The sequence below is a fragment of the Macaca nemestrina genome, chromosome 4, assembly GCF_043159975.1.
Source record: "Macaca nemestrina isolate mMacNem1 chromosome 4, mMacNem.hap1, whole genome shotgun sequence".
In the NCBI taxonomy this organism is placed as follows: Eukaryota; Metazoa; Chordata; class Mammalia; order Primates; family Cercopithecidae; genus Macaca; species Macaca nemestrina.
Window position 1 is genome coordinate 170,666,985 of NC_092128.1, and position 24,364 is coordinate 170,691,348.

Sequence of the window (24,364 nt, forward strand, 5' to 3'; positions counted from 1 at the left end):
TCTAGGGGTCTCCTGCAGGAGGGTGACTCTTAAATATTGAGAGGACAGTATCCCTCACTAATGATCATCTAGAGCTTGATAGCCTGAAGGCAAGAGAAGACAAATCAGGTTATTAGATTTAGCAGAATGTTAAAGTGAAATAAGGGGGTGATGACAGGTGACACACCCAGGTAGCTGGTGGCTATAGTCATAACTGGTAAGAATTGGGTGTGTGGGGGTGCTAGCCAATTCCAGTATGTGCCAAGAATTGCAATACTGATCCAGATTTTTTCATTACCCAACCCTTTTGTTTCTTCTGAGCTGCAGCCGGAGATCACTAGTTGGTTCACTGGAATAAGTAGGGTTAGTCTAAATTGCAGACAAAAACTCAAAAACAACTGATGAGACTAGAACTTAAGAACAGTGTACCATAGTTCTTAAAACATAATTTTTCTCTCTCTAGATCTTATTTTTATGAAAAATAAATCATGATAGGACTGATTTGTTTGCAAAATAAGTTCTAGTCTTATTACCCTTGGCCAGATTATTTACATGAAACACACCAAGATTAATCATTTTCCAGAAAGTGAAATTTTTTACTTACCAGATGTCAGGAACCCTGTACAGGGACTGTGTAGACAAGGTACGAGGCCAGTTTTCCCAAGGGGTTTTATTGTCTCTATAAGTCAAATTTGATTCCTTAAAAAAAGCACATTATTTCAGTCAAAGCCTTGATAAAACAAGCAGTGTCTCTAATTGTGTCCTGTTGCAAAAGAAAACAGATTCATATTGCATTTATGCAAATAACTGTATTGCCATGAGTTAAGAATATTCACAAATAGTTTTCAAATTCAGGAGAAATTAGGGAGGGAGAAAAAAAACTATGCTCCAAATTATGTTGATAGTAGTATAATTTATTTACTCAATTTTTAAAAGCTGTAAATAGCTCAAAAGATAAGTTTTCTTGTCTTTTAAAAACAAATGAAGGATTAACAACATTTTAAGCAAAAATTCATAAAAGAATTATTTTAGTCTTCTATTCGTTTAGTCTATGTTCTGCTTGATACTTATGAACATTTTAGCTCTCCATATCTCTATTCTAATGACACAATCTTGAAGTTATGAAAACCTGTGTTTTAGAATACCTGTTAGAGTACTATAGCTGTTTATAAAACCACCTTCTAAAAATAATCAAAACGAGACAGCTAATGTTCATGGACGACAAAACATCTTAGGGCAGATACAGTCAAAGTCATAATTGACAAGGAAATTTGTTACCTTGGTGGTACACAATAATTTAACATAGTAATTATAATTATTCCTGATAACATATATTAACTTATATCAGAGTTATAGGAGTTTTGCATAATTTTGGAACACACGTACCAATAACACATTTATAAAAACATAGTCCAAAGAAATCCAAATGTTACCTTTGCATTAGTGTGCTATTGATGTCAAACCCAACTCAATAAAACCTTAATAGGCAAATCTGTTCCATTTTAATCAGCCTGACTGTAAGGTAAGATTCTCATGAACATTTTATAACCCTTTACAATTTTCTGTTAAAGAGCAGAACAATACTCTAAGAAAACTGTGTTGTGTTTTTATTCCAATATTTAATTTACAGACAAACTGAATAATATCCTTTTAATTTTAGCTAATATGTTCACTCACACAATTTCTTTTACATGATTAATTTTTCACAAACATTCCACAACTTAAACTTCTAGCTTTATCTAATCTAACTTTAAACAACTTAACCCTCTAAAATAGGCAACAAACTACATTCCCATGCTTTCTTATAATCTTTTACCAAAAGCATATTCTACTTTCCTTACCTGTCTTGCATGTAAAACTCTTTTTTCAGTAGTCTCAGGTACATGAAAAACAGTAAAACTATTTTTCTAGTAGTCTCAAGTCTCAAGTACTAAATAATTAAGTAGTCTTAATTCTTAGCAACTTTTACTTTTATTAAAAAACTTGGTAAGTGATTCTAACTATGTATGAGGTTTGGAGCATAGGACATCAGACAGAAATGAAGATAAGGCCTGACTCTTTCCAGCATAGCTAGGGGTCACGGCTAACTAACACTGTATATGTCTCCTGGACTTGCCTAGCTTTAAAGTAGAGATATTGTACAGTTTAGAGTCATAGGAGCAGTTTAGGAAGCATTAAGTAGGCCTAATATCCTTTAGAATTGTATATTATTTCATAAATTCCCTCTTATAAATCTTTTCATGAATTGCACAGACCATGTACAACACGCTTGGACTTTCTGACTTGTCCTAGACATTCCTCTATTTAAACAACCAGTCACTTCACTTTAGGACAAGATTTTACCACACAAGATTCTTTCTTATATAAAACCTATTTTCTCTATAACCTTCCTTACCAGAAATACCTCTTTATTTTTATAAAGTTTGAATGAGACAAGTCATTTTCTTTCTGTTAGAAAGTTAAGCTTTGTACTGCTTGTTACTGGGTGAGTTCTGTAAAGGAGGAGCAAATGAGGAGGTTACTTACATACTATAGAAGTCGTCCACCCTCAACAGATTGCTCAGTTAAATTTTTACTAAGACTTGTCTGAATAAGTATGGGCTATTTCTAAACCCCTGAGGTAGGACAGTCCAGACTGAAGTTATTGGCTGAAGCTTTAGGTAGCTTTCACAAGAGAAATAGAGCTACTATAGGGAAAGATGAATTCAGAAGTTGAGTAAATATTAAGCAGGTACCTATCTTGGTAAATACATTTTTGCCCCGAAGAGGTGTGAATTTTTTCTTTTGGAGGGAGGAGGTGCAATTTGCCTCATTACCTGACAGAATTTGGAGGAGAGTTGCTCAAAGATTAGCACAGAGTAGTCATCCCTTAAAGCCAAAAGGGAAAATTATAATTTTACTTTCTGCCTCCATAGTTGTCCTTGTTCTGTTGATGACAGTGTCTGAACTGGGAGATTGCTAAAGCAGAGAGCCTTTTCAGGTCAATGTCACCAGGGGTTGGGATTCTGTCCTGGGGCCCTTAAGCCCTCAGGGAAGTTCCATTTCAGTGGTTGAGCTTGTGGCAGAGAGGACAAGCCATGTGGATCTTTTTCCTATTTATCTCATTGGAGTAGTTTACCTTCCAGTGGCCTGGCTTCCAGCACCAATGGCAATTACCTGGAGGAGTGTCCTTAGGACAACCTGGAGGGAGCTTGAGAGCTTGTAAAGTAGCCAATACTTGATCCTGCCTTTTGTTCCTGCATTTTTCCTTTTTCTTAACCCTGTTCTCCTTACTCTACTCTTGGTTATACAAGACTGAGAAGGCTAATCTGAGGACCTCCTGCATAGGGTCACTGGGTTCCACGACTGACTTTTGTAATTTCCTCCCAGTTAACACTTAGGCCAAACAATATTACAAAGGAAACCTAGTTTTTTGTTTTAAGGTTTGGGGAAATCAAACTTTTCCCACCTTTGGGGGATGCATCCATGGGGCATGTCCTATGGTATGAAGACATAATTACCCATCTGTGAAGTGAGAACAGAAAAGAGAGAAAAAAAAAAGGAATAACAATGTCTTCCCTCTACTTTCCTATTATCTTGAATGGGGCGTCCCCCAATATCCTTAGGGATGAACTGGTAAAACTGTGTACATTTGGTCCCATGTCATCACAATTAACCACTTAAGAATATGTACCCCTAACCTTTCATTTATCTTTGTTCTAATGGTAATCTGTTAGCCTGGGACCACAGTTCATCTCTGTCCTGTGGGTCTCTTGTACCTGTGGCCTTGGGCCAGCCTACATCCTTATTTCCATGACCTTGTAGTGACACTTGCTTGGAATATTCTAGAAAAAAAAAGAGATACTCTCTTTTCTCAGATTTCCATTTTCCATGTTCTTTCAGTAGAGGAGAAGCCTGTTTTTCACCTAACTGCCCAAAGGGGACTGGACTTTCCTCCACTCTCCCTTCAAATATGACCTTGAGGGTCTTGATGCATGTTGTGAAGAATGCAGAAGTAATTAGAGAAATGGAGGATACAGAAGGAAGTGGTAGGAAGCAAGAGGAATAATCATGGAAAGCCTTAATATCCTTGAATATATAGCAGCCCTTGAATTCAAGAGGGCAATGTTTGTTTTCCCTCTTGATATAAATGAAGAACCTCTGGAAGACTTAGAGCTTGGTGGAAGAACTCACAATTGGCAAAAGAAGAATTCTCCCTCCTTCCAAATGGGTGCTCACTCAAAAAAAGTAAGTAGGTGGGATCCTTAAAGGATCAGAGTGAGGCCCTATGCAGTTAGACAAACTGCTTCAAAAGTCACTGAAAACTCGACTCTGAGGTATAATAGGAACAGAAAGTATATGGTAAGTCATAAGGAGCTGGGAGAGCTGGAGTTCCAAGTAGTGGCTGTCCTGGAAATGTGTCAGCAGACAAGGGAAGGGTTTGTGGTCATCTGAGCTGGTAGGGTAAACACGAATATAAATCTCAGGGGATTTCTGCAAGGCAGCCTGTGTCTTTGCTGCCAAACAAATGCAGCAAGAGCCATGGGTGCACAAATAAGAGGGAGTGTGTGTTTAAGAATTCACGTGGCATGTGAAGTTAAAGCAAAGAGGCAGACTTGCCACCAAAGCAGATAGTTCTGTGGGTGTGCAAGGTCATTTCAGAATACAGGCAGAGAAAACAGGAGAATATGCTGTTTGGGTTTTTGGAAAGAGCTGATTTTAGTTGAAAAAGCAGAGGAAACCCAAGACATTGCATGGTTTTAGGCTTTAGCCCTACCACTCTCATAAGCCTCCTGTCCAGGAGGGCCTGTCTCAGATCTAGTAAGTGTAGACCCCAAGGTTATTCCCACCTCTGTAAGCTGCCAGTCAGGGTGAGCTGAGAGATCAGCCTGGTGGGTGAGTGTGAGCAGAGTCGCTTATGGCCAAGAGGAATTGTTCTGAGGGTTTGTTAGTAAGCAGGAGAAAGAAGGGGAGAAGAAAACTGCGTATGGGTGTTGAATGCCTCCCGCCGAAGCAACTGAGGAATAAAGATCTCTTACCATTGAAGACTGTGTCAAAGTCACAGAAACAAAATATGTTAACGGCCAAATGTATTTGAGACGCACGGCACCAAAGTATGTTAGCAGTGGAAGGTATCTGAGTCACATGGTACCAAAACACGTTCCCGGCAAAACATATCTATGTCATGGCACCAAAGTATGTCACCAGCAGTAAATCCATATGGGTCGACAGCAACCCCAATTCTTGTCTCCTCAGAAGAAAGAATTCAACCAAGGAGGTATAAGACAGAAGGAGAGATACGGACAAGTTTTTGAGCAGGAGTGAAAGTTTGTTAGAAAGCTTTAGAACAGGAATGAAAGAAAGTAAAGTACCCTTGGAAGAGGGCCTAATGGGCGACTGGAGGGATCAAGTATGTGGTTTGTCCTTTTGACTTGAGTTTGATATGTTGACATGCTTCCTGGTTCTTGAGTCCCTTGTCCCTTGATTCTTCCCTAGCGGTGGGGTGTCCGCATGTGCAGGGGCCTGCTGGCATTTGGGAGGTGAGCAGGCACAGCATGTTTATCAGAGTTGCATGCATGCTCACTTGAGGTGTCCTTCCCTTACCAGCCAAACATCCCTAGAAAGACATATATCAGTTAAACTCCACCATTTTGGCTCTTAGTGTGCATGTTTGAGCCCTGTCACCCAGCTTCTGGGATCTTATCGGGAAGTTTCCGATCACCAGTCTCAGGTGTTTCTATTTATTGGGAGACTGCCTTTCCCTGGCACTGGCTATAACCAATTATCATTTTAGAGAAACAGTGTAACAACTTCCTGACCTTCACTTGATGGTCCCCTGACATTCCTGTTTGGCACAGGGGAAGAGGCTCTCCTACCCTGCTCATATCTAACTACCCACTGTAACAGCAATACACAGAATAGATACAGGATCTTATATATACATCTTACATACAGTATCATTTCAAGCTTCTCACACTTCAAATTAAATGGTGCCATATTAACCCTAAGTAGCTTGAAGTAAGTGAAAGATGCCTATTGTAATCCTTACAGTAAGCACTATTATTCACAAAATGCCATAGCCAAAAATTCAATGGTAGAAGTAAAATGTAACACTGAAAAATTAACATAACCCAGAAGAAGGCAGAAAAAGAAGAATAGCAAAGCAAAATCAGAAGAAATTAAAACAAAATTACAGAAAATTAGCTAATGGACATTAGAAAATTTACAAATGTAACCCCAACTATACCAATTATTACATTAGCTGTGGTTATATTGTCAGATTTAATAAAATAATCAAGATCCAAACATCCTCTTTAAAAGGTATGTGTATTTAACATAAAGAAACAGGTGGCCTAAAACAAGCAAGACCCAAACAACTCTTTTTTTTTTTTTTTAAACTTTGTTTTAGGTTCAGGATATTTGCAGTAAATATCCTCTTTAAAGATATGTATATTTAATATAGGGCACAAATAGACTAAAACATAAAAGATGGAAAAAGATATACTCTCTAAAATGTGAAAATGTAAATTGTGTGAATACTGTAATATCAAAGTGCGCTCCAAGACAATAAACATTACCTGAAATAAAGTGCAACATTTCATTAAGACATAACAATCATAAATGTTTGCATACTTAATTAACAGAGCTTCAAAATACAGCCATGTGCTGCATAATGTTGTTTCTGTTTTGCATATATAATGGTGGTCCCCCAGCATTATAATGGAGCTAAAAAATGTATAGCCATTGTAATGCAGTGCAATGCATTACTCATGTGCCTGTAGTGGTGCTGAAGTAAATATACCTACTTAATGAAGTAAAAGTGTTGTAGTAACTAAGTTGAATTCATGATTGAAGAAAGAAAAATATTTTTGATAAGTTTCATGTAGCTGAAGTGTACAATGTTTATCTGGTCTACAGTAGACTGCAGTGATGTGTTCGGACTTCATATTCACTCACTAGTGCTTCATTGACTCACCCAGAGCAACTTCCAGTCGTGCAAGCTCCATTCAAGGTAAGTGCCTTATACAAGTGTGCCAGTTTGTTATCTTTTATACGTTATTTTTACCATACCTTTTCTCTGTTTACTTATGTTTAGATGCACAAATTTTTAACATTGTGTTACAATTACCTACGGTATTCAGCACAGAAGCCCGCTGAGATTTGTAGCCAAGGAACAAAAGGCATACTATCTAGGCTTAGTGTGTAGTAGGCTATAGACTTGTGTAAGTGCACTCTATGATGTTCACAGAATGACAAAATCACCTAACAACGCATTGCTCATACTGTATTTTTGTGGTTCACTGATGCATGACAGTATATAAAACAAAAGCAGAAAAAGTAAAGGAAAAAATGGATAATTATAGGTTTTAATATTGAATTATCACTGACTGATAGATTAGTTAGACACAAGACCAGTAAAGATACATAGGATCTAAAAGACTATCAATTACCTTTTCCTAATTGACATTTGTGGAACACTGAACAATATGTCACAGTTATGAAACTTCAGAAAATGCATTATTTTCAGTTGCATTAAACGTTCACCAAGACAGAATATATGCCGGCCCAAAATAAATCTCAAGAAATGTCAAAAATCGAAGTCAGATAAGAATATTTATTCACAACCATTAAATTAAGTTTGATACTATAACATTAAACTAGACAGAACAGTTCAAATGTTTGGAAAAAATAATAGAATAAAAAAAGATCACAAGAAAACCATTTAGAATCTCATTATAATGATAACAACACTCATCAACATTTGTGAAACGCAGGTAACATTGTGCTTAAAGGGAAATGTATAGCTGTAAATATTTTAAGAAAATAAGAAAGGTTAACATCAGTGATATAATTTTCCATCTTAAGCAACTAGAAAAAGATAGGCAATTTATATACAGAGTAAATAGAAGGAAGTAAATTATAAAGATATGAGAAATTAAGTAGAGAATAGATAAAAATGTTTAGATTAATAAATTGATAACTCCCTAGCAAGACTGATTAAGAAGAAAATGCTTATTTATTGTCAGGAATAATAAAAGGTATTATAATATGCAAATATTTATGAAAAACTCTATTCCAAGAAACTTAAAGATTTTGATATGGACAATTTTTTTGGAAAATACAACATAGTAAAACTGACATAAAAAATAGAATGTGTGAATAGCTCTATACCTATTAACTAAACTGAAATTGTTATTAAAAAGCCTTTGTCCAAAGAAAAATGCAAGACAATACATTGATGAAGTATATAAAATATATGAGTATTAAATAATACTAGTACTAAGCAAAACCTAAAGCATTATCTGGTTGCTCTTATCATAAAAAGCAGGAGCAAGAAAAAGAAGAGGAGAAGGAAGAGGAAAAGGAGGTAGAGTAGTAGAAGGAGTTAACAATGCAGAAAAAGAAAATTCAATTGTTAAAAACTCAATCCAATTTACATTTTTACTCCCCTAAATTATGATTCGATTTCTATCATTTCATTCAACATTAAACTCAGTTTCCACCGTGGCCCTTGCAACTTGTGTTAAATCCTGAACTGACTAATGAAACTAATTTCTTGAGAGCAAACAAATTTACCTTCTTTCTCTTCTTTTATTTGAATAAGTTCTTTTCTCTTTCAGGACTTTTATTTCTTATCTGAATGGTTTCTGCTTAGCTACAAATTTCCATGATTATAGTGTTTCCATGAAATTTTAAGTGAAGAGGATACTAGGATAAAGCTCAAAACACATGGTTGGCTTAGAAAGGCTTTGCAATTGATATTAAAAGAATAATTGAGTAGTAATTGCCCCCACGCTCGAATGAAATTTTTGACTTTTTATCTTACCAAATTATTGTCTCCTTCTGCCACAATAAGTAAGGAACATTTAATTTAAAAAACAAAATTTAAATAGTAGTACTACAATAAACTCATCAATATTAACTAATTGTTTTAAACATTTACTCAACTGAATAAGATCTTTACTATAGATTGTAATAGCTATGTTTAAGAAAGGTATCTCCTAATATTAATCAAAAGATTAAAATGACTTGTTAGATTTCTGTTACAATATAACTGTCAACTCTATAATTTTCAATCAATAGAAAGTTCATTCTGCAAAATTATTTGTATTTTATTATTTATTTATTTATTTATTTATTATTATTTTTTGAGACTGAGTCTCACTCTCTTGTCCAGGCTAGAATGTGGTGGTGTCCATCTTGTCTTACTGCAACTTCTGCCTTCCGAGTTCAAGAAATTCTCATGCCTTAGCTTCCCGAGTAGCTGGGATTACAGGTACCCGCCACCATGCATGGTTAATTTTTGTATTTTTAGTAGAGACGGGGTTTCACCATGTTGGGCAGACTAGTCTTGAACTCCTGACCTCAAGTGATCCACCATTCTCAGCCTCCCAAAGTGCTGGGATTACAGGTACGAGCCACTGTGCCCCGCCTGCAAAACTATTTTTAATGTCATTGTAGAAGTGTCACCTTATCCATACTAAGGAATATAGCTATACAGACATGACATGTAACTTTCAAGCTTGATTCGTGAGATTTCAAAGAAATTTAGAAAGTCTTCTATCTACCACATGTGTGTATTTTTAGATTGAGTGTTTTTTTTTTCAGTAGTATGTTTGCCAAAGGGGTCCATTATTTTCTCCCTCTTACAATGAAATATTTAGACTCATGGCTCAGTTTTGCAAGTGAAATGCTCAAGGGAACATGGACTAGGAGAGGACAAATGAAATAATTTAATATTTACAGCACATTATTTTTGCAATAGTTGTTTTGGAGTCAGATTCAATATTATCCTTTTTTATCTTATTACTTATGTACATAATTTTATTTATTTATTTTTTGAGAGAGAGTCTGGCTGCATCACCCACGAAGAAGTGCAGTGGCATGATCTCAGCTCTATGTGTGTGATTTATAATAATATATCATGATTAAAAACATGCTTCAAATGTTTATTTTACAAAAGCTAGTTTTATATGCTTCATTTGAAGTGAACATAATTGCCTTATCTCCAATTAAGTCACTATCCTTAGATTTAATAAAAAGTTGTCAGAACATGTCCTTAAGATTTTAGTAATTACAAAAAGTGGTATGCATGTAATAATATTATAAATTTTCCTTTGGCACAATTTCTATTTTTTAATATGCTATAATAAATAACATATTTGTGTTATTTTCCATAAAACCAGGATAAAACACAATCAAATTATGACTATGAACTGAGAATCAATGAACTTCAGGAGATATTAATAGCCACATGTGCTGATTTTAGTTAATTCTATGGACTGTTACTATATACAATAAGATGTACTACATTTCTGAAAGACTATGCTATAGCTACAATTTGAATTCTTCAAATGAAAGGTGTTACATTAAATCATGAAGAATTCTTCACACTGTTCTTTTGAAAGCTCTAATTTTAGAAGAATCCTTTTATAAAGAACAAATTTCTACCTTCCTTTTCATTTTAACTGATTGCTAGCAGTACTATTGTCGGCAGCTATGCAGCCCTTTAGCATAAGCTTCTTCATTCTAAGTGACAGCTCATCCAACATTAAAAACCATCATCTCTCTCCATAACTGCCTTGAGTTCACCAACACTTTCACACACGTATTACCGCCACCTATTCATGAAACACAACATTTTTTTTCCTTCAGTATATAGTGTGTTCGTAGTTCTTTTAGCTATCTGAATATACTGTTTCCCTTGCCCTGATGATATGCCACCATGATTATCTCATAAAAGACTTTTTCTGTGCCAATTGTATCATGGTCCTACCATCAATTAACAGAATGCCAAGAAAAGTAACTTCATTTCTTTGTATTTCTAAATAGTATCCTGATATAAAACAAGAAATTAAATGACCAAATTATATTTCTTTTTCTGCTAAAATACATAAAGCAAATCAGGGAGACAATGACTTGACTGAACTGTCTCAAACTTTGTGTTCTTTTTATGTACACAAATACAAAAAAAATACATTGTACATTTAGGAAATTTGACAAATTACAGACTAGATAAAGAAAACGTGGCACATATACACCATGGAATACTATGCAGCCATAAAAAAGGATGAGTTCATGTTCCTTGCAGGGACATGGATGAAGTTGGAAACCATCATTCTCAGCAAACTATCACAAGAACAGAAAACCAAACAGCACATGTTCTCACTCATAAGTGAGAGCTGAACAATGAGAACACATGGACACAGGAGGGGAGCATCACACACCAGGGCCTGTCGAGGGATAGGTGGCTAGGGGAGGGATAGCATTAGAGAAATACCTAATATAGATGATGGGTTGATGGGTGCAGCAAACCACCATGGCACGTGTATACCTATATAATAAACCTGCATGTTCTGCACATGTATTCCAGAACTTAAAGTATAATAAATAAATTACAAAATCAAAGTTAAAATTTTCATTATAGAACCTGTTCCAAACATTCAATGATGTGCTTTACTGGAAGATAAAATATGGGTAACTCAAATAGGCAAATTTTCTTTACTAAAATGGTAGTATGGACAAGCCACCATAATCCATTTTAAGTTGATCTTTATGGTAAATTTTCTCAGAACAATTAGATACGCACAAATATGTCAATGGAAAAATTGATTAAAAGTTTAAGGAGATAAAAATAAGTAAATGCAATACATTATTTGATCAACTTGAAGTCAGTTTGAATGACAATAAGCAGTAAATTTGCATATAATTATGAAAATATTAGGCAATTCATTTTTTGTTACTGATGATTTACTGTAGTGTAATCTGTAATGAATAACTTCCTTCTGAACAGTAATTTGGCAGACTTAAATGCCTCTGAAATATTCATAGACTTAGAAACAGTAATTTGCCTTTTACTTTGAAAGCTCTAATTTTAGAAGGATCCTTTTATATCAAAATATAATAAATAACTTATTTATTATATTTTAATAAGTTCTGGAATTTATTATACTTTAAGTTCTGTGAGTTTATTCTATGGGCTGATGAAATGTACCCACAAATACTTCTTTCTAGGTGTCTTCATTTTGTTATTATTTGTAAAGGCAGAAAATACTGTACATCTCCTGAATGGTCAAAATAAGGGATAATTAAAATGTTATTCATTTATTTCATGCAGTGGATTGTACATATTCATTATACTCTACTTTCCTGAGTAATATTTCATACATTTAATAATCTCATAATTCATTTTTGATGGGAAAATTATGGGACACAGTAGAGCTTATATAATATTATAAAGAGTTTTAATTTTTTTACATTGCCAAAACCAGGAGAAGATACACCAGAATACTAATTTCAATGTAAGTATTATTTTTAATTTCAATATATTTGCCCTAAGAGAGGGCGAAAATTCCCAGGGATATTAGAAAGAGAAAGGTACAGCTAGAATAAGTAACATGTTAGGGATTTTATTGTATTTCCCCAAATTTATGTTTTATAGTCCTAACCCTCAGTATTTCAGAAAGTGACTGTCTTTGGAGATAGGGTCTTCAAAGAGGTAAAGTTATATTAACAATGAGGTCATTAAGGTGGGCCCTACTCTGTATGACTGATGTTTTTATGAGGGGAGAAAATTAGGACAGAGACACATATTAGAGAGGAAAGACTGTGAAAACACAGAGAGGAGGCCATTTACAAGCCAAGGGGAGAGACTTCACAAGGGAATCATCCTGCTAACACCTTGAGCTCAGACCTGCAGCCACCAGAACTTGAGAAAATAAACTTCTGTTGTTTATGTCCCTCAGTCTTTGGTACTTTGCTATGGCAACCTTGGCAGAGTCACATAGAACATAGTCACTAAGTAAGAAGATAAGAATGACTGGAATTTGCTAATAATGCAAACTATAAGGTCTATATGGAAGCAGAACTATCATTCACAAAACCGGGAGGACTTCACCGTTACCAATTTTTCAAGACTTTTTTCTTTTTGCTTTCTCAGTCTTGTGACTGCTTCTTTTCCTTTTGGCCTGATTGTCCTTTTGCAATGTCTCTCCTTCTTCAAAATTTCAAGGTTTGAATATGCAACAGCTGATTCTGGACACCAAGGGTTTTTAACATCTTGATGATTAAAAAACCAGAGTGCCTTACCACTCTGAGCTTATAAACTTGGCTTGAGATTTCTGAGGTTGAGGCTTGAATTTACCTCCAGAGCAGGCAAGTTTATAGTGTTCAGATAATCACTTTAATGGGCTGTCAATTACGAAATGTTCAAGCGAAGTTCCCAATCTGGGATGTTGACTCTCCAGACACCCTGACTCCGATGAACTAAACTATGCTACCAAATGATATGAGACTCTTCATTCATTATGTCTGTATATCAAGATCTCACTTAGAAATGTTTCTTTTGTAAATATGGATTTAGACTGCACTTTTTCTGATTATATTTATTGCTTCTTGGCAAATACATTTTGTTTGTGGTCTGGTCAAACAAGCATTTGATCAAAGGATATTAAGAGCAAAGATGCTGTGTTATGTGTGGATTCATGCTGTCTGAGAGACCATAAAGAAGAACCAACTGGGATTTCTGAATTCTATTCCACAATCTACAATTTAAGACTCATGCGTGCTATTATTTTTATATGGAATAACTCACACATGGACAAATGTAGTGACATAGAATTCATATGTTCAGACACATTATGCTCATGAAGCCTAAGGCAGATCCAGCCTCTGTATGCAGAGAACATGGTTTTCCATAAAGTGTGTTGGAATTCTCAAGTCCAGTCGTCTAGGAAAGCATACTGTTCTGGGGAGGAAATGAACACTAGGGAGGAACTTAGACTTGGCAAGGGAGGTGTACAATTTTCTCTTCCCCCTGGGGAGTTCAGGTACTGAATTTCAGGTGAGAGATACTAAAAAATATGCCCTGGGGAACAATAAGATGGCTTTGTAATAAAGAGAGCCCAAACTGGGTCATAGAAGGGCTTGTGTAGTACAGGGCGGACATAATTTGCCCTTGTTCCAAGTTGTCTATGTGGTAGTTCTGTTTTCATAGGTTCATATTTACTGAATTACACTCCTGATTCTAGAAACGGGATTGTGCTGTCAAATAGTATTATATGCACCTAATTGCCAAGGTCCATCCATGAACAGATTTTCCTGAATAATTGAACAGAGACCACTGACCATAAGAGACAATATGAATTGTAGAACAAATATAATGAAATCAGATTCATTTGGTTTTGAAGAATAAATATATTTTTAACCTTGAACCAAGAATCTTGTACTATCTATGCTTCCATTCCTAAATAAGTGTCTTGAATAAGGTGATCTTTACAGTCAGCTATCAGCAGCTAAATTTTCTGGTTTAGTACATCTCACTGAAATATCTGAGTCATCGTTTTTGAACCTCAGATATTGTACTGAGTTGTAAATGTTAAGAGAGGATCATATAGTTTTAATTCTGGGTCAAATTAAAGTATTGAACCTGAGTATCTGAGGTTCCATGTAAGATTAAGAGTTTTCAGTACCTGTGGACCTTACAGGGTACACTTCATGCCTAAAAACCACATACACAAAGGTCAGGGAGCACAGGCAAAAGGAGAGAGAGTGTGGGGCAACTAGCAGTCTAGATTGGGGAATGGGGTGTAAGTCGCCTTAAGTTTGAATGCATGGTCTGAATGGTCCATTAAAAGGAAGTGGTGGGAAATTGGGAAGCCCAGTCCACCAGCAGGAGAGATGCCTCTAAGTTCCTATCTCTGGCAACCTGCTCAAGCGATTTGAGTGTAGTGTAGAACTGAAAACTTTGTCAAGGTTGACTGAGTCCTGTCTCTGTTACAAGAAAGCTAAATAAACTTGCACTTAAAACAGATGCTGAGGCAACATAATATTATGAGATTTCACTACAACTAGGTATAACTTAGGTACTAAAGTGACTGAAGGTATTGGTGCAAGTTCTAAAACTGAGCACTATTTCTTTGTGGTCACCACTGAAGTCATGCTGGACTTAATACTGGGAACTTGAAAAAATGGAATTCTAAACCCTTGTTTTAAAAGTAGGGGAATCCGGTCAATGGCGTGTTTTTCTTGACACCCATGATTCTAAAGGACCCTATTACCTCCTGGACCTTCCTAATCAGCAGTAATGTTAAAAAGTTTCAAAGAGATTGTGCATCATATCTGCCTTCCAATCTTGAGTGAAATCCTCTGATTGATTAGGTAATTAATTCACTCCTAGTGTCCAAGCTTCAAAGAAGCCTCAGAAACAGTTTTACTTTTCTAACTTCTCCAAATGAAAGATGCAGTGCAGGTTGAGGGCCAATCCAAATATCAACAACAAACCAAATAAATCAAAACATTCATATCAGCATTGTTTTAATCAAAGAAAACACTTCAGAAAAAAAAGACACAAAACAACATTCTTCAAATCAAAATATTTGATTTAATGAAAATATTAGTGACAAGAAACATTCAAAGAATGTGAAGTTCACTCAACTGAAATAGTTTACAATGTCTTTTGGCTTTTCTACTAGCTTTAGAAAGACTGAATTTTTTATAAAAAATAACCCTAGGAACAAATCTCAGTTTCTTATTAAGTTACCTGTTATTCTGATCCAAAATCTGTAAAGATTATTGAGGAGTTGTCTTTTTTAAATAAACTAAAAAAAATGTATTCCATGGAAATTTTTTCCCTTTAAACTTTATAACAATTGTCTCTGTTTTGTCATTTATTTATTTATTACTTGAAAATATTAAAACACTTATATGATGTATTAGTCTGTTCTCATGCTGCTAATGAAAACATACCCAAGACTGGGTAACGTATAAAAGAAAGAGGTTTAAAAGAATGACAGTTCCATATGGCTGGGGAGGCCTCACAAAAATGGTGGAGAGTGAAGGAAGAGCAAAGGCATGTCTTACGTGGCAGACAAGAGGGCATATGCAGGGGAACTCCCCTTTACAAAAACATTAAATCTCATGAGACGTATTCACTATTAGGAGAGCAGCATGGGAAAAACCTGCCCCCATGCTTCTATTACGTCTCACTGGGTCCCTCCCATGACACATGGGGATTATTACACTCAAGGTGAGAATTAGGTGGGGACACAGAGCCAAACCATGTTATATGAATTAAAGGAAATTCATTCTGGTTTTCCAATGTAGTCAGCCCTCCATATATGTAAGGATTTGTTCCAGGACCACTGAAGATCCCCAAATTTGTGGATGCTCAAGTCCCATAATTGGCCCTTGTTACCTGCAGTTTCTGCCTCCAAGGATTCAACCAACTGCAGATGAAAAATGCAGTAATTCATGACATATTTTCAATCACTGAAACTCTAGAAAATGAAAATTTTTTAATTGAAACTGAGAATGGAGAAGGCCAACTTAATTTATTTGCCTTATGAAACATTAGTACATTGTTAGTGATTTAAATTAGTTTCGTCAGTAACACAGTTTTGTTGCTGAATACTCTTATGTGGCTACATTTTAAGAGCCTTTTGTGTTAGTCCATTTTGGGTTGCTTTAAAGGAATTTCTGAGACTGAATACTTATAAATAAAAGAGATTTATTTTGGCTCAGGATTCTGCAGGCTATACATGCATGGTGCCAGCATCTATACCTATTCTGGTGAAACCTCAGACAGCTTTTACTCATGGCAGAAGGTAAAGGGGGAACCAATGTGTCACACTGAGAGACAGCAAGAGAAAAGGAGATGCCAGTCTCTCTTTAACAGCCAGCTCTTGTGTGACCTAACAGAGTGAGAACTCACTCATTGCCAAAAGGATGGCAACAAGCCCTTCATGTCCCAATGACCCAAACACCTCTCACTGGGTCCCACTTTCAACACTCGGGTTCACATTTCAACATATTTGGTGGGGACAAACATCCAAACTATATCACTTTGGAAGATCCTTCATATAATCTTATATATACATATTTAAATATAATCATAAATTATATGCTCTAAAATTTTGACAGAATGTTATATTTTTTACTTCTGAAATTACTATTTGAACTATGAGTGAGTTGCATTTAATTTGTTTGGCATTTACTTCCCCAAAATTATCATATAATCTTGAGAATTCATGTAGAATCAAATGCAATCTCACTTTTGAATACTATAAATCCATTTTCACTTTTAGCTTCATAATTAACCAATTTCTTATGCTATAAATATAGATATTTTATTAAAATTGGATTCATTTCAATTTTGTGATGCTGTGTAATAAATTGGGGCTTGCTTTGTTTTGTTTTAGATCATTTCACATATTTCTGTAGGCTCCTGAAAAGCATTATGGAGCTGTTCACTAAAGTTATGGTGCCAATACAAAACAGCCTGATTTTAGAAGTGGTTTGAAATGCCTAGCCCCTGAGAATGCTTCCCAGCACACATGGCTGCTGGTGTCTTCATTTTTCTCTTCATTTTGTCTTTTTCCCACCCAGAGAACAGATAAATTAGTTATGCCTGTATTATGGTCCATAGTTTAAATATATTAATCATCTTGTATAACCATCTCTCCCCAAAAGATAGTGTATTACATACTGTGTTAATATTCCAGGGCTGCTGTAACAAAATATGACAAACGATGTGGCCAAAACAATAGAAACATATTATCTCACATTTCTGTAGGCTAAAAGTCTGAAATCAAAATGTCCAAAGAGCTGGTTCCTTCTGAGGGCTGTGAGAATCTTTTCCATGCTTCTCCCAAGCTTAGCTTCCAGTAAGTTGCTGGCAATCTTTAACATTTTGGTTTTTGCTGTATCACCCAGATCTGCCTTCACCTTCACATGGTGTTCTCCCTGTGTTTATGTGCCTGTGTCCAAGTCTCCCTTTTTAAGGACATCAGTTATGTTGGACTAGAGACCCACCCTACCACAGCATGATTTTATCTTAACTAATTGCATCTGCAATGACTATTTTCAAATAAGGTCACATTCTGAAGTAATGGGAGTTAGGACTTCAACATACAAACTTTAAGGGGGATACGATTCAACCCCCAGCACATATATTGGATTCTGATTTTTTAAAATTAATGGCCTCTGTACAATGAATGTTTATTTCAATCTAGTAACTCAGGAAAAAGGCCTCTTTCAATGTCACTGTTAGCAATAGGTAGCACAACATAACTAGCACACTCTGTTTTGCATCCTATGCTAAGAGTTTTCTCCTCAAGCCAATATCTTGTGTCTGGTGGATTTGGGAGACAGAAGGGATAAAATATGTCATCCTCTTTTGTACCAAAGCATATTCATATTTTTGCTTGTTTTATTCTATATTTTTCATGCTCGTTGACATTAGAACATTCTTTCTGTTTTTTTTTCTTCTCTCTCTCTCTCTCTCTCTCGTTCTTTCTCTGAAGGTTTTCCACCACTAAGAATGTTGTACGTTAACATGGGAAAGCCCAAATTAAAGGAAGCTAGTGGTTTGGCACTTTAAAATAGTTTAGAAATAGTTTTGCTAAAATATATTTCCACTGTCATGTTTTAACTTGTTTTAATAGGCTGAATATATCCTTTTATTAGTTGTAGAGCAGGCTGTGAATATTTACCTGTCGGTTAGGTGCATCTATTACAGGGAACACAGAGGAGAGATTCTTTAACTTTAGGGCGCTGTTCATTTGCTGAGAGTGGGTTGGTTAAAACCCAAGTTTGGCTCACCTTAGTGGAAATTCACTCAGGGGTAAGAGGGAGAAAAGAGTGTTCCTATTTCCTTGTCTGTGTAATGAGTATTTAGTTTCCATGGTCATTGTCAGTTCACGTCAATAACAATTGTGTTGCACTAGAGTTCTACTTTGTATCCAACCTTCTGGCAGCTGTCCTTTCATTTTGCTTCCTTAAATGGCACATTGAAGACATGCTGATTTTGTTTTTGGGTGGGCCTAGGTTAAAATGTGAACTTGCTAACTCTATCACTTGTGTTGCTTAAAAGTTTTGTAGTTTCAATTTCCTCAAGTACCAGGTGGAGATACTAGGATTTATCTTACCATTTTATAGTAGGGAGGATTAAAACTAAGTAAGATGGCATATGGAAAATATAAAGTGCAATGCCTAATTTCCACTCATTTGGGAAAAATAATTCTTCTTGAGATATTTGATAATTTCTTTCTTTCTCATTAAAATTTGACAATTTTGCCATATTTACCATGTATTAGTATTTCTTTAATTTTTGTGAGTACATATAAGGTCTACATATTTATGGAGTTCATGAGATATTTTGGTCGGGCATGAAATGCATAGTAATCATATCATGGAAAATTGGATATTCATCCCCTCAGGCATTTATCCTTTGTGTTACAAACAATTCAGTTATACTCTTTTAGTCATTTTTAAATGTACATTTAAATGATTATTGACTATAGTCCCCTATTGTATTATGAAATACCAGGTCTTGCTCATTCTTTCTAACTACTGTTTGTACCCATTAACCATTCCATCTCCCCCAGCTTCTGCATTACCCTAACTAGCTCCTGGTAAACATTTTTCTATAATCTATCTCTATGAATTCAATTGTTTTGATATTTAGCACGCACAAATAACCGATGACATGAGATGTTTGTCTTTCTGCGTCTGTCTTATTTCACTTAACACAATGATTTCGAGTTCCATCCTTGTTGCAACAAATGACAGGATCTCATTCCTTTTTATGGATAAATGGTACTCCATTGTGTCTATGTACCACATTTTCTTTATCCATTCATCTGTTGATGGACACTTAGGTTGCTTCCAAATCTTGGCTATCGTGAACAGTACCAAAACTAACAGGGCAGTGCAGGTATCTCTTCGATATAATCGTTTTCTTTCTTGTGGGTACATCCCCAGCAGTGGGACTGCTGGATCATATGTTAGCTCTACTTTTAGGTTTGTTGAGGAACCTCCAAACTCTTCTCCATAGTGGTTGTTATATCTCCACCAGCAGGGTATAAGGGTTTCCCTTCCCTCATATCCTCACCTGCATTTGTTATTGCCTGACTTGCACATAAGAGCCATTTTAACTATGGTGAGCTGCTATCCCATTGTAGTTTTGATCTGCATTTCTCTGATGATCAATGATGTTGAACATTTTTTATATGCCTGTTTTCCATTTGTAGGTCTTCTTTTGAGAAATGTCTATTCAAACATTTTTCCCATTGTTTAATCAAATTATTAGCTTTGTATTTCTATAGAGTAGTTTGAGCTCCTTATATATTCTGGTTATCAATTGCTTGCCAAGTGGGTAATCTGCAAATGTTTTCTCCAGTTCTGTGAATTTTCGCTTCACTTTGTTGATTGTTTCCTTTGCAGTGCAGAAACTTTTTAACTTGAAGTGATCCCATTTGTCCATTTTGGCTCTGATTGCCTGTGCTTGTAGGGTATTGCTCAAGAAATTTTGGCCCAGGACAGTGTGTTGGAGAGTTTCCCCATCTTTTGGTAGTAGTTTCATAGTTTGAAGTCTTGGATTTAAATCCTTAATGCACTTATATTTGATGTTTGAATAAGGCAAGAGATAAAAATCAAGTTTCATTCTTCTGCATATGGATATTCAGTTTTCTCTGCACCATTTGTTGAAGAGGCTCTCTTTTTCCCAATATATGTTCTTGGCTCCTTTGTCACAAATGAGTTTACTATAGGTATGTGGATTTGTTTCTCAGTTCCCTGTTGTGTTCCAATTGGTCTATGCATCTGTTTTATGCCAGTACCATGCTGCTTTCGTTACGATAGCTCTGTAGCAGAATTTGAAGTCAGGTAATGCGATTCCTCCAGTTTTGTTCTTTTCACTTAGGATAACTTTGACTATTCTGGGTCTCTCATGATTCCATATAAATTTCAGAATTTTTAAAACAATTTATGCAGAATATCAGTGTTTTGAGGGGGTTGCATTGAATGTATAGATTGCTATAGGTAGTATGCATATTTTAACAATATGGATTCTTCCAACCCATGAACATGAAATCTCTATTTTTTGTGTGTCCTCTTCAATTTCTTTCCTCACTATTTCATTGCTTTCATTGTAGAGATCTTTCACTTGTTTAGTTAAGCTAATTCCTAGGCATTTAATTTTGTTACGGCTATTTTAAATGAGATTACTTTTACATTTCTTTTTCAGATTGCTCACTGTTGTCATATAGAAATGCTACTGATTTTTGTATGTTGATTTTTTTATCCTGCAACTTTACTAAGTTTATCAGTTGTAGTCGTTTATTTGTGGAGTCTTTAGGTTTTTCCAAAAATAAGATTATATCATCAGCAAGTAAGGATAATTTGACTTCTTTTTTTCTAATTTGGATGCCCTTTATTTCTTTCTCTTGTTTGATTGCTCTAGTTAAGACTTTCAGTACTATGTTGAATAATAGCGAAGAAAGTGGGCATAGTTGTCGGTTCCAGATCCTAGAGGAAAGAATTTCAGTTATTCCCCATTCAGCATGATAATTCTTGTATTTGTTTTAGATTTCCAGTCCAAGTTCCGTTCATAGTGTGGAATTCTTTCTTCTATTATGCTATTGATTATCATTTTTGATGTGCATTCTGTTTCCATCTTTTAAATTGCTTATTGTTTGCAGATTATTTCTTTGTGATATATTTTTCTATATAGCAAATGGTCTCCTTTGTTTCAATTATTTTCTTCGGCTCTGTGATAGGATGTGTCTAGTCTTTCTTCTATTCAATTTGTGTTTTTCACAATGTTATTTGCACTATGTATTGCTTCTGAACGTGATTTTATTGAGCATGCTTGGTTGACTTCCTGGCATCTATTCCATTACCCCCCATCATGTAGTAGCCATAAGGTTTGTGTATTTGATTGATTCTTCTCTTAGTTCTAGGCATGGAACCCAAGAGATCGCTAAGACAATTCATACATTTTACCCATCTTAGAATAGCTGGTTTAGGACCGGACAAACAATCTCAGCTGCTTCAATCAGACTCATGGTAAGTACTGAAATGGAAAACTCTTTCGTCTTCTAGGCACTGTTAAATATTTTTTTAATGTAAACTGTGCAACTACTTCAGCTATTTTACTTTGAGAAAACTTAAGCAGAGAACAAATTCTACTTGACAAGGTGAGAAATACTGAGAGAGAAAATGGGAAACTAAACAGAGACAGTTTGAGTATAACTTAACAGAAATTTCCAGTCAGACAAAGTGTTTTCTTCATAAGGTCAATTACTTTGAATTAGATTTTATTCATTTAAAACTTGCAACATTTAAACCTATTCACTTTTCTGTGCTGTCACTACCATTTATTTCCACTGATTTCTTGTCTTTACTTGTTATAATTATAATATATTCTTTTATCTAAGTAAAAATAGATGATAATCATTTCCTAAATCGAAACATTTCCTATGAAAAATCTTTGGGACACAATTACATATTTCCTTTCACTCTTTTATAGCACTTCCATAATTTTGTAACATTTCAACCACTTTCTTTGTATTCATATTTACAAAAGGTTAATTAAGAGGTTTTTATTATGCTTGCTCATGGCAAGTGGCCTCTACTCGGACTGCTGCACTCAACGCTTTGCAAGAGTGAGCAAGTAAGTGTGGGATCCAGCCAGCTGTTCCAGGCACTCATACAAGAGCACGCTCTGTGCAGGGCCGGTGGCCAGACCAGGAGTGTCACCCTGAGGGGAACATGGTGACTCCCAGGTGAGGATACCCATGACCCTGAAGCCCCAGAGGGGGTGTTACAGTGCTCTCTATTAGTTCCACTGTTCACGGATAGTGGTGTGTTAGCAGCTCAGTTGACCCCTTGCCTCGTCACATAGGGTGACTGCCCTCTGCTGGTGAAAGCTAAGGGCTGGTGTGACAGTATTTCTCAGTATCTGCGCTATGTGGGTTCTGAGCTCTTGTCTGGCATCCAAGAAGAACTGAGGTCACAAGGACGGTTGAAGGACAGTGAAGGTGGAGAATTTTATTGAAAAATTAAAATGGCTCTCAGCAGAGAGGGGACCTGGAGAGGAGACTGGAAGGGCAGGTCATCTTCCCCGAAGTTAAGCTGTCTCTTCCCTGGAGTCAGGTTGTCTCCCCATCTACCGACTGCGTCTGGGGTCTTTATAGGCACAAGCTGAGGAGTGCAGGCTGATTGGTTTGTGAGTACGCAAAAAAGGTTAAAGCGAAGACACCACTCAAAGGTGGGCATAACAGTGTAGAAAACCAATTAGGAAAGGGTAGGTATATGTAAAATAGGTAAAGGGTGGGAATCAACCAGAGAAAAGCACACCGAACGGGAGGACAATTTCTAAATCTGGTCTGAGGATTAAACTTGTAGCTTGGCTTTCAGGCTTTAAACCGTCTTTGGCTTGGAGGTGGGCTGTTACTGTGTACTCTCCCCTATCTTCCTAGGCATTTGGCTGCCTCCTGTCACTGTTAATGGGTTACAATGACGCCATTTTCCACTTTATTCTTGGACTACTTTTGAAATCGTATGTTTTCATATATTTGGGGTTTGTTGCCTTTTATTTGTTTTGTAGGATAAAAATATTTTAAGACTTTTCTATTCATTATTTGTATCTCTTTATTTATTTATTTATTTATTTATTTATTTATTTATTTATTTGAGACGGTCTTGCTCTGTCACCCAAGCTGGAGTGCAGTGGTGTGGTCTCGGCTCACTGCAAGCTCTGCCTCTCGGGTTCACAGCATTCTCCTGTCTCAGCCTCCCAAATAGCTGGGACTACAGGCGCCCACCATACAATTTTTTTTTTTTTTTTTTTTTGAGACAGAGTCTCGCTTTGTCGCCCAGGCTGGAGTGCAGTGGCGTGATCCCGGCTCACTGCAAGCTCCGCCTCCTGGGTTCCCGCCATTCTCCTGCCTCAGCCTCCCGAGTAGCTGGGACTACAGGCGCCCGCTGCCACGCCCGGCTAATTTTTTGTATTTTTAGTAGAGACGGGGTTTCACCGTGTTAGCCAGGATGGTCTCAATCTCCTGACCTCATGATCCGCCTGCCTTGGCCTCCCAAAGTGCTGGGATTACAGGCGTAAGCCACCATGCCTGGCCTGTATCTCTTAATTATAGAAAGTCTCTGTTGATATTGATTCTTTGTCTTTCGTGTGTTGTAAATTTTTTCTGTTGCTTAGGTTTTCAATTGAAATTGTATTAGTTAACTATTTTTTGCATATTGTAATGTTTTTCTTAGATTTGTGACTTTATAACATATTTTACTTTGTCAACTAGAGTTTATAGCTAGTGTTTATTTGTTATAACTGGGTACTTCTTTTTGTATTAAATAAGGTTTTTATTCTAAAGCCACTTCAAATACAAAGGAATAAAACTATTCTCATTGAAATAATTTATAAATGTTATATTCACTGAGAAGTCAAATGCAATAATGATTGTGGATTCAATGCCTCATGTGATGTTTTACTTGTGTTCTCCACACAAAGCTCAGTTTTTTTATACATATAAATATGTTATTCAAGTGCTATAAAAGTCACTTGCTTTTATGTGCTCTAGAGTCATTAAAGTTTTTAACAGTATTTAAAATCCCT

At 36.0% G+C, this 24,364-nt stretch overlaps 1 protein-coding gene across 1 annotated transcript in view; it reads right to left on the reverse strand.

Annotated features, from left to right (window-relative positions):
* Window positions 1-24,364, reverse strand: part of LOC105472791 (uncharacterized) — a 611,252-nt gene that overhangs the window by 20,224 nt on the left and 566,664 nt on the right. The window contains exon 5 of the transcript XR_011622749.1: window positions 584-678. The gene's annotated coding sequence lies outside the window, so the exon portion shown is untranslated. The remainder of the gene's footprint in view (window positions 1-583; window positions 679-24,364) is intronic.